Source organism: Pan troglodytes, chromosome 10 (assembly GCF_028858775.2).
Source record: "Pan troglodytes isolate AG18354 chromosome 10, NHGRI_mPanTro3-v2.0_pri, whole genome shotgun sequence".
Classification (NCBI taxonomy): domain Eukaryota; kingdom Metazoa; phylum Chordata; class Mammalia; order Primates; family Hominidae; genus Pan; species Pan troglodytes.
Window position 1 is genome coordinate 14,215,931 of NC_072408.2, and position 8,738 is coordinate 14,224,668.

Here is an 8,738-nt window from a genome sequence, read left to right on the forward strand (position 1 = left end):
CTATTTGTACCAAAGGGTGCCTGGAGGCCTGTACCGAGCTTCCCTTGGCGCCCCCACCTTGGTCTCCCTCCTGTGCTCACTGGTGCCCAAAGTCTGGAGAGAACTGAGGCAGGAGGGGGCTGGCATGTTGGTGGTGCCCTGAGCATGTGCACACCCACAGGGTTGTGACAACACCAGGCTCAGCTTCAACTTTGCTCCAAAATTGGAGCGTGTGCTGGGAGAGGGGAGAGGCCAGGGAGCAAGAGCAGACACTTCTGAGCCTGCAGGAGCAGGGTGACTTCCTGGCCCACTGAGAGGACAGGGATGCCCTGGTCCAGAGCCATGGCTGGGTGGCTGTAGCTGCACCCAGGAGTCCAGGGCTCCTGCCCTGCCAACTCAGTAGGGGGCAGGGCTCCCGCATGTTTCTAGCCCCCACTGGCTTCACAGTGTGCGCAGCCCTGGACTCACCTTTCCCACTGCAGCTAGCATTCCCACAGTGGCTGCTCCAGACAGGCCAATGCCACTATCACTGCTACACTACATTTGTCTCCTAGATTGCCCCTGTGACTTAATGGGGAGTTGCCTGTGATCACTTGACAGAAGGGAAGACTTAGGCCTGGTTCTGCATGAACATATGCACCACCCAAGAGTGCTGCAGCACTACAACCCCTTTCTGTGACATCCCTGAAGGACAGTGATGAAGGAAAGCACTCTCAGTGGACATAACTTATATTTTTAAATTTTTTATTAAGAGACAAGGTCTCCAGTCTCTTTGGTCTAGCCTGCAGAAGTGAGATGATGAAGGGAACGTCATTGTTTTGAAAGCATTGCAATAAGACACACATGTTGTGCCACTGCCGTGGCTCTAAGGCCTAGCACCTTCAGAAGTCTACTTGTGACAACTATGACTACCCTGCCAAGTGCAAGAGAAAGTGTAACTGGAGTGCAAAGGCTAAAAGACAAAATACCACCAGGACTGATTGCATGAAGCACCTGAAAATTGTATACCACGGATTCAAGCATGGATTCTGTGGAGGAACACCACCTAAACCCAAGAGAGCAGCTATTGCAGCAACTAGTTTATCTGAAGAATTTCAATGATTTTTCACTATTATTGTCACTATTATTATTTGTCAATAAATGCCATGGTTTAACAAAATCTAAAAAAGAAATAAAAAGAGATGGGATCTCACTTTGTTACATTACCAACAGGTTCATATGCCTCCTGCACAGTAATAGACCAATTACACTGAGACAGCAGGGATGCAGAAGAGAAAACATTTAATTATCATGGGCAGCCAGATGCGGAGCTGGGAGGAGATTCTCAAATTCATGTCCTCTAGGAGTTCTGAGCTGGGGTTTTTAAGGGGATTGTGGAGGATGAGAGGCTGGAGAATTGGGATCATTGATTGGGCAGCACAAGAGAGATAAAATAATCAGGACGTGGAAACTGCATTCTTTGGTGAGTCAGCTCCTCATGGGGTCCTTCAGACCAGCTGGTGTCGGTGGGGTCCTTTAGACCAGCTGGTGTCAGTGGGTCCCTTCAGATCAGCTGGCATTATGGGGTTCTTCAGATTAGTTGAGTCAGTGGGGTCCTTTAGATCAGCTGCTGTCAGTTGGGTCCTTCAGACCAGCTCAGTTACTGGGGTCTATTAGACCAGTCAAGTCAGTGGAGTTCTTCAGATCAGCTGGTGTCTGTGGGGTCCTTCAGATCAGCTGGAGTCAGAGGAGTCCTTCAGATCAGCTGAGTCAGTGGGATCTTTCAGACTAGCTGAGTCAGTGGGATCGTTCCAATCAACTGGTGTCAGTGGGGTTCTTCAGATCAGCTGAAGTCAGTGGAGTCCTTCAGATCAGCTGGTATCAATTGGGGCCTTCAGATCAGCTAAGTCAGTGGGGTTCTTCAGATCAGCTGAGTCAGTGGGTCCCTTCAGACTAGCTTAGTCGGTGGGATCTTTCAGATCAGTTGGTGTCAGTGGGGTCCTTCAGATCAGCTGGTGTCAGTGGGATCCTTCAGATCAGCTAGTATCAGTAGGGTCCTTCAGATCCACTGGAGTCAGTGGGTCCTTTAGACCAGTTGAATGAATGGCATTCTTCAGACCAGTTGAGTTAGTGGGGCCCTTCAGACCAAGTTAGTCAGTGGAATCTTTCAGATCAGCTGGTGTCCATGGGGTTCTCAGCTGAGTAGTTTCCTCAGAATGCAGGACCTGAAGGACCATCTCAAAGGGAATTTTAAAAATTTTTTATTTTATTTTATTTTAGAGGCAAGGTCTCACTATATTGTTCAGGCTGGTCTCAAAGTCCAGGGCTCAAGCAATCCTTCCACCTCAGCCTCCCAAAGTGCTAGGATGACAGGCACAAACCGCCTCACCTAGCTCAAAGGGAAATCTTAATGTTTCATAATATTTAGGTGTTATCTATAGGATAGTTTAGGGGAATAATTTAAGGTCTACATGATTTTAGGACAATAGGCACCAAACAACCATGAAGAAGCAGGTCAGGGAGCAGGCTGACCTATTGATCAATGCTGAGTGTGCTGCAAGCTGGGTTAATTTTCATTTATCCCCTATCTTCTTCCTTGGTTACTTTTATAAAATTTATAGGGTCAGTGTCAGCTATGTTCCTAGGTTGGTCTTGAGCTCCTGGGCTCAAGCAATCCTCTGCCTCACCGTTCTGTGTTGCTGGGATTACAGGCTTGCACCATGCACGTGGCCCAGTGGGCAGAAGTTTAAGCAGTTTAAGTCCGTTCACTTTTCTTGAAAAGATAGACACCAGATGTGCAAGTATATTCTGATTCATGTTCTGTGGTCAATGGTTTGGATGGATGATCAGGGACTTGGAAAGAACATGATTGGATAATTGGTGACAAGGAAATTTGGGGAAGAGGTATGTGGATAGACCTCTTGAATGGGAAAATAATGAAGATATTTGTGTCCCATGTGAATGCTTACTAGAGGGTAATCTCAGAAGTTATCTATTAAAATAATAAATTGATTGGATAACCCATTCTGTAGATACCAGTTAGCCTCATTCTCTAGGAACCCCTGCCATTGCCCAGTGGGCTCATGAATAAAGTGGCCATGGTGGCCAGGATGGACATTATGCATGGGCTTAGTAACATGGACTTCCACTCACCAAGGCTGACCTGGCTACAGCCACTGCTGAATGCCCTATCTGCCAGCAGCAGAGACCAACACAGAGTCCCTGATATGGCCTAATTTCCCAGCATGATCAGCCAGCTACCTGATGGCAGATTGATTACATTAGACTATTTTCATCTTGGAAGAAGCAGTATTTTGTTCTCATTGGAACAGAAATTTACTCTGGATAACAATTTTCCATCCTTACATACACAGCTTCTGCCAAAATTACCATTTGTGGACTTATAGAATGCTTTATCCATTGTCATGATATTCCACTCAGCATTGCTTCTGATTTAGGAACTCACTTCTCAGCAAAAGAAGTGTAGCAGTGAGCCCATCCTCATGGAATTCACTGGTCTTACCATGTTTCATGAAGCAATGGGCTTGATAAGATGATAGGATTATTTGAAGATGCAGTTACAGCACCAGCTAGATGGCAATATATTGCAGGGCTGCAGCAATATGTTCTCCAGGGGGCTAAATGTGCTCTGAATCAGCATCCATCATATGGTGCTGTTTCTCCCATAGCCAAGATTCACTGGTTCAGGAATCAAGGGGTGGAAAAGGGAGCAGCACCACTCACTATTATCTCTAGTGACCCACTAGCAGAATTTTTGCTTCCTGTTTCTGAAACCTTATGCTATGCCGGTCTACTGGTCTTAGTTCCAATGGGAATAATTCTCCCACCAAGAGACAGCAATGATTCAATTGAACTGGATCTTAAGACTGCCACCCAGTCACTTCACCCTCCTTATACCTCTGAATCAACAGGCAAAGAAGGGAATTACTGGGCTGGTTGGTGATTGATCCTGTCTACCAAGGGGAAATTGGACTGCCTTTTCACAATGAAGGAGGAATATGCCTGGAATACAGGAGAACCCTGAGAGCATCTCTTAGTATTGTCATGCCTGTGATTAATGTCAATGGAAAACTACAACAGCCCAATCCAGGCAGGACTGCTAACGGCCCAGTCCCTGCAGGAATGAAGGTTTGGTTCACTCTACCAGATAAAGAACCACAACCAGCTGAGTGAGGTGCTTGCTGAAGGCAAAGGACATACAGAATGGGCAGTGGAAAAAGGCAGTTATAAATATCAGCTATGACCACATGATCACTTACAGAAATGAAGACTGTAATTATCCTAAGTACTTCTCATTTTTTTAAAATTTATTTTTAATTTTTAAATTAATTGTTATTAATAGAAATGGTGTATCACCATTTTGCCCAGGCTGGTCTCGGATGTACTCTCCTTGTTTTGTAATGAATATATATAAAATATCCTTGTTTTCTTTCCTCTCTTACTTCCTGTCTTGTAACATAAAATGTATTGACTCTATATCATGGTATTTAACTATTTTAAATTTTACATCATAGTGTTTAAGTTAGGAGATATCAAGGAGAAGAACAAACATTATTTAAGGACTTCGCCTTCTCTTCTGGGGAAGAGGTAGTGCCTTTTCAGTTGTATGTAGAATGATTGTATCATGTTGGGTGGAATTATGACCTTGTCATTGTTTTTATTTGGAGAATAAGAATGGTTTCAGAAGATACATTTGGGTGTCAAGTTGACAAGCGGTGGACTTGTGACAGTTAATTTTATGTGCCAACTTGACTGGGCCATGGAATGCCAAAATATTTGGTTAAACATTATTCTGGATATACCTGTGAAGGTGTTTTTGGATGAGATTAACATTTGAATTGGTAAACTAAGTAATGCCGATTGTCCTCCCCAGGGTGAGTGGGGCTCATCCAATCCATGGAAGGGCTGACTAGAGTAAAAGGCCAAGTAAGGGAAAATTTACACTCTCTGTCTTTGAGCTAAGACATTATTCTTCTGGTTTTGGACCCATAGAGTCAGAATAAAACTTATACCATTGGATCTCCTGGTTCTAAGGCTTTCAGACTCAGACTAGAGTCCGACATATACGAGAGGGTCTTAAAAAGTGTATGAAAAATGCATATTATGAAAAAAACTATGCATGGATTAAAAAAATTTTGGCCCCAAAATAAATTCTTACTAACTTTATTATAACATGTCTGAACAGGATCTAGTTTGAGGCACTAGGAAGGGTAAGAAATCAGTTTGAAAAGAGCCCCTTGCTCTGTGGCTGGGTAGTGCTGGAGGTTAGCTGCCTCTAGGCCACTGAGCTCTCAGGTCACTGCAGAAGGCCTTATCTGCAGAGACTTCCCGTGCCAAGCAGGCCTGCCCCGTCAGAGAGAATGGCAGAAAGCTCGTGTGTGTCCTGGGGAGATGGTCAGAGGGAGCCACCTTCCAGCTGAACCCCAAGAAGTACTCGTAGCTCACGGTGTAAACGCCCTCCAGAGGTTGCAGCTGTATACCCAAAGGTCCCGGCCAGCCCCTGTGCGCCCCTGTGTTGACTGGGTTTGGGGAGGACACAGATGGGGGCGTAGGAGGTGTGTAGCCCTGACTCAGCTTCCTGGTTGCATCCTAGTCTAGTGTTGTTTGAAGTCACGTGGACGTGGCCTCCCCTTAGAGGCTGGTGAGGGCATTTGAGGGCAGTTGTGTGCTCCTGGCCTGGGGCTGTGCTTTTGTGGCTGTGTGTGTGTGTGTTGGCGGGGGAGGGAGGGAGGTGCACGGTACTCTGCAGCCCAGCGCCCTGCTGAGGCTTCTGCTGAGAGGAGACAGCGTGCTGGCAGTCCTCAGAGCCCTCGCTTGCTCTTGGCACCTCCTCTGCCTGGGCTCCCACTTTGGCGGCATTTGAGGAGCCCTTCAGCCCACCACTGCACTGTGGGAGCCCCTTTCTAGGCTGGCCAAGGCTGGAGCCCACTCCCTCAGCTTGCAGGGAGGTGTGGAGGGAGAAGCGCGAGCGGGAACCGGGACTGCGTGCGGCGCTTGCGGGCCAGCTGGAGTTCCGGGTGGGCGTGGGCTTGGCGGGCCCCGCACTTGGAGCAGCCGGCCAGCTCTGCCGGCCCCGCGCAATGACTTAGCACCCGGGCCAGTGGCTGCGGAGGGTGTACTGGGTCCCCCAGCAGTGCCAGCCCACCGGCGCTGCACTCGATTTCTCACCGAGCCTTAGCTGCTTTCCCGCGGGGCAGGGCTCGGGACCTGCAGCCCGCCATGCCTGAGCCTCCCACCACCTCCATGGGCTCCTGTGCTGCCCGAGCCTCCCCGACGAGCACCACCCCCTGCTCCACGGCGCCCAGTCCCATCGACCACCCAAGGGCTGAGGAGTGCAAGCGCACTGCGCGGGACTGGCAAGCAGCTTCACCTGCAGCCCCGGTGCGGGATCTACTAGGTGAAGCTAGCTGGGCTCCTGAGTCTGGTGGGGACGTGGAGAGCCTTTATGTCTAGCTCAGGGATTGTAAATACACCAATCAGCACCCTGTGTTTAGCTCAAGGTTTGTGAGTGCACCAATCGACACTGTGTATCTAGCTGCTCTGGTGGGGGCCTTGGAGAACCTTTATGTCTAGCTCAGGGATTGTAAATGCACCAATCGGCACTCTGTATCTAGCTCAAGGTTTGTAAACACACCAATCAGCACCCTGTGTTTAGCTCAAGGTTTGTGAATGCACCAATCGACACTCTCTATCTAGCTGCTCTGGTGGGGCCTTGGAGAACCTGTGTGTCGAAACTCTGCATCTAACTAATCTGATGGGGACGTGGAGAACCTTCATATCTAGCTCAGGGCTTGTAAACGCACCAATCAGCACCCTGACAAAACAGGCCACTCGGCTCTACCAATCAGCAGGATGTGGGTGGGGCCAGATAGGAAAATAAAAGCAGGCTGCCCAAACCAGCATTGACAACCCGCTCGGGTTCCTTTCCGGGCTGTGAAAGCTTTGTTTTTTCGCTCTTTGCAAGAAATTTTTGTTACTGCTCGCTGTTTGGGTCCACGCTGCTTTTATGAACTGTAACACTCACCGTAAAGATCCGTAGCTTCAGTACTGAGCCCAGCGAGACCACGAGCCCATAGAGAAGACTGAACAACTGCAGATGGGCCGCTTTAAGATCTGTGACACTCACCGCGAAGGTTCGCAGCTTCACTCCTGAGCCAGCGAGACCCCGAACCCACCAGAAGGAAGAAACTCCGAACACATCTGAACATCTGAAGGGACAGACTCCAGACGCACCACCTTAAGAGCTGTAACACTCACCGCGACGGTCTGCGGCTTCATTCTTGATGTCAGTGAGACCAAAAAGTCACCAATTCCGGAAACACTGCGAGGCAGCAGCGTGTCTTACACAAACGGAACCGCCGTTCCCCTGCCATGTTCAGGCGGGTCGGCAGGCTTTGTTCGTTATTCCGAGTGGCAGTCGGGAAGGGCAGCTGAACCCCGCCCGGGCATCTAGAGCTGCTGGTCAGGAACTGGAGAGAGGCCTGGCAGGCCTGGTTGTGTTTGTATTTGGGCTTTCTCTGGGGCCGTGGAGTGATGGGAAAGGTTGGCGTTTCCCTTGGAGATGCACCTTTTCTAGTGATTGTGTTTGTAGGGTGAGTCTGATCCGCTGAGCCACAATGATCAAGGACAAGGAATATTTTACAATTAACTTCTTAGTTCTTGTGAGTGTGGCTTATGACCTCCTTTGTGGTCTGTTGATTATGAGGCGCATCCTGACGTTAGAAATGATAAAATGAGTGCCTTAGCATCAGAGTGTCACCATCTGACGCTCTAGGACTGGGCAGAGCCCAGGTCCTCTTCTCTGGAGCACTCGGCCACCACCTTGCCGTGCAGGGGGCTCCCTCCCTCCCTTCACTGCACACTCTCGGTTACTTTCTCAATTCCATCCGCACAGCTTCCTGCCTCAACCTTTTCTGCCTTCTGCAGGAGCAGATGTTCCCATAAGGAACACGGGAGGTGCCAAGGTTGGGTTTCCAGCATAAGGCTGAGCCTTCTGCCCTCGGTTTGACCTTGGGTGGCACTGTTAGCTGGAGGCCATGAGAGCTGCCTTGGACGTGTGGGGCCAGTGAGCAGCGGCCCCTCACTCATGGAGCATTGTTGCAGCCGGGCAAGTCTGCCATTGCTCATCCTCTTAGTCTTGCTCCCAGCTGCGACTTGTCTTATATGTTCTAGATGCAAGGCTTTTGTGTGTGTGTGGTTTGTAAATATTTTGTCTCAGTCCATCGCTTATCTTTTACATCCTCTTAAGTGGGGTTTTGCAGAGAAAAGGTTTTTTTCTTTTCAAATTTGGTGAAGTCTGATTTATCAATTTTCCTTTTTAAGGATCTGATTTTGGTGTCATGGTTAAGAATTCCTCAATGACTCCCAGGTCCCAAAGATTTTTCCTACCTTTTCTTTGCTCTTTCTTTCTTTCCTTTCTTTTTCTTTTTTTTTTTTAGATGGAGTTTTGCTCTTGTTGCCCAGGCTGGAGTGCAATGGCGTGATCTTGACTCCCTGCAACCTCTGCCTCCCTGGTTCAAGCAATTCTGCCTCAGCCTCCGGAGTAGCTGAGATTACAGGTGTGCACCACCACACCCGGCCTAGGCTGCAGTGCAGTGGCACGATCTCGGCTCACTGCAAGCTCTGCCTCCCAGGTTCACGCCATTCTCCTGCCTCAGCCTCCCGAGTAGCTGGGACTACAGGCGCCCGCCACCACGCCCGGCTAGTTTTTTTGTATTTTTAGTAGAGACAGGGTTTCACCGTGTTAGCCAGGATGGTCT

The 8,738-nt window shown here is 48.8% G+C and overlaps 1 pseudogene; it reads left to right on the forward strand.

Moving 5' to 3' along the window:
- The first annotated feature begins 689 nt into the window (after positions 1-689).
- Positions 690-1,160, forward strand: LOC107967423 (large ribosomal subunit protein eL37-like; annotated as a pseudogene).
- Positions 1,161-8,738: the final 7,578 nt, after the last annotated feature.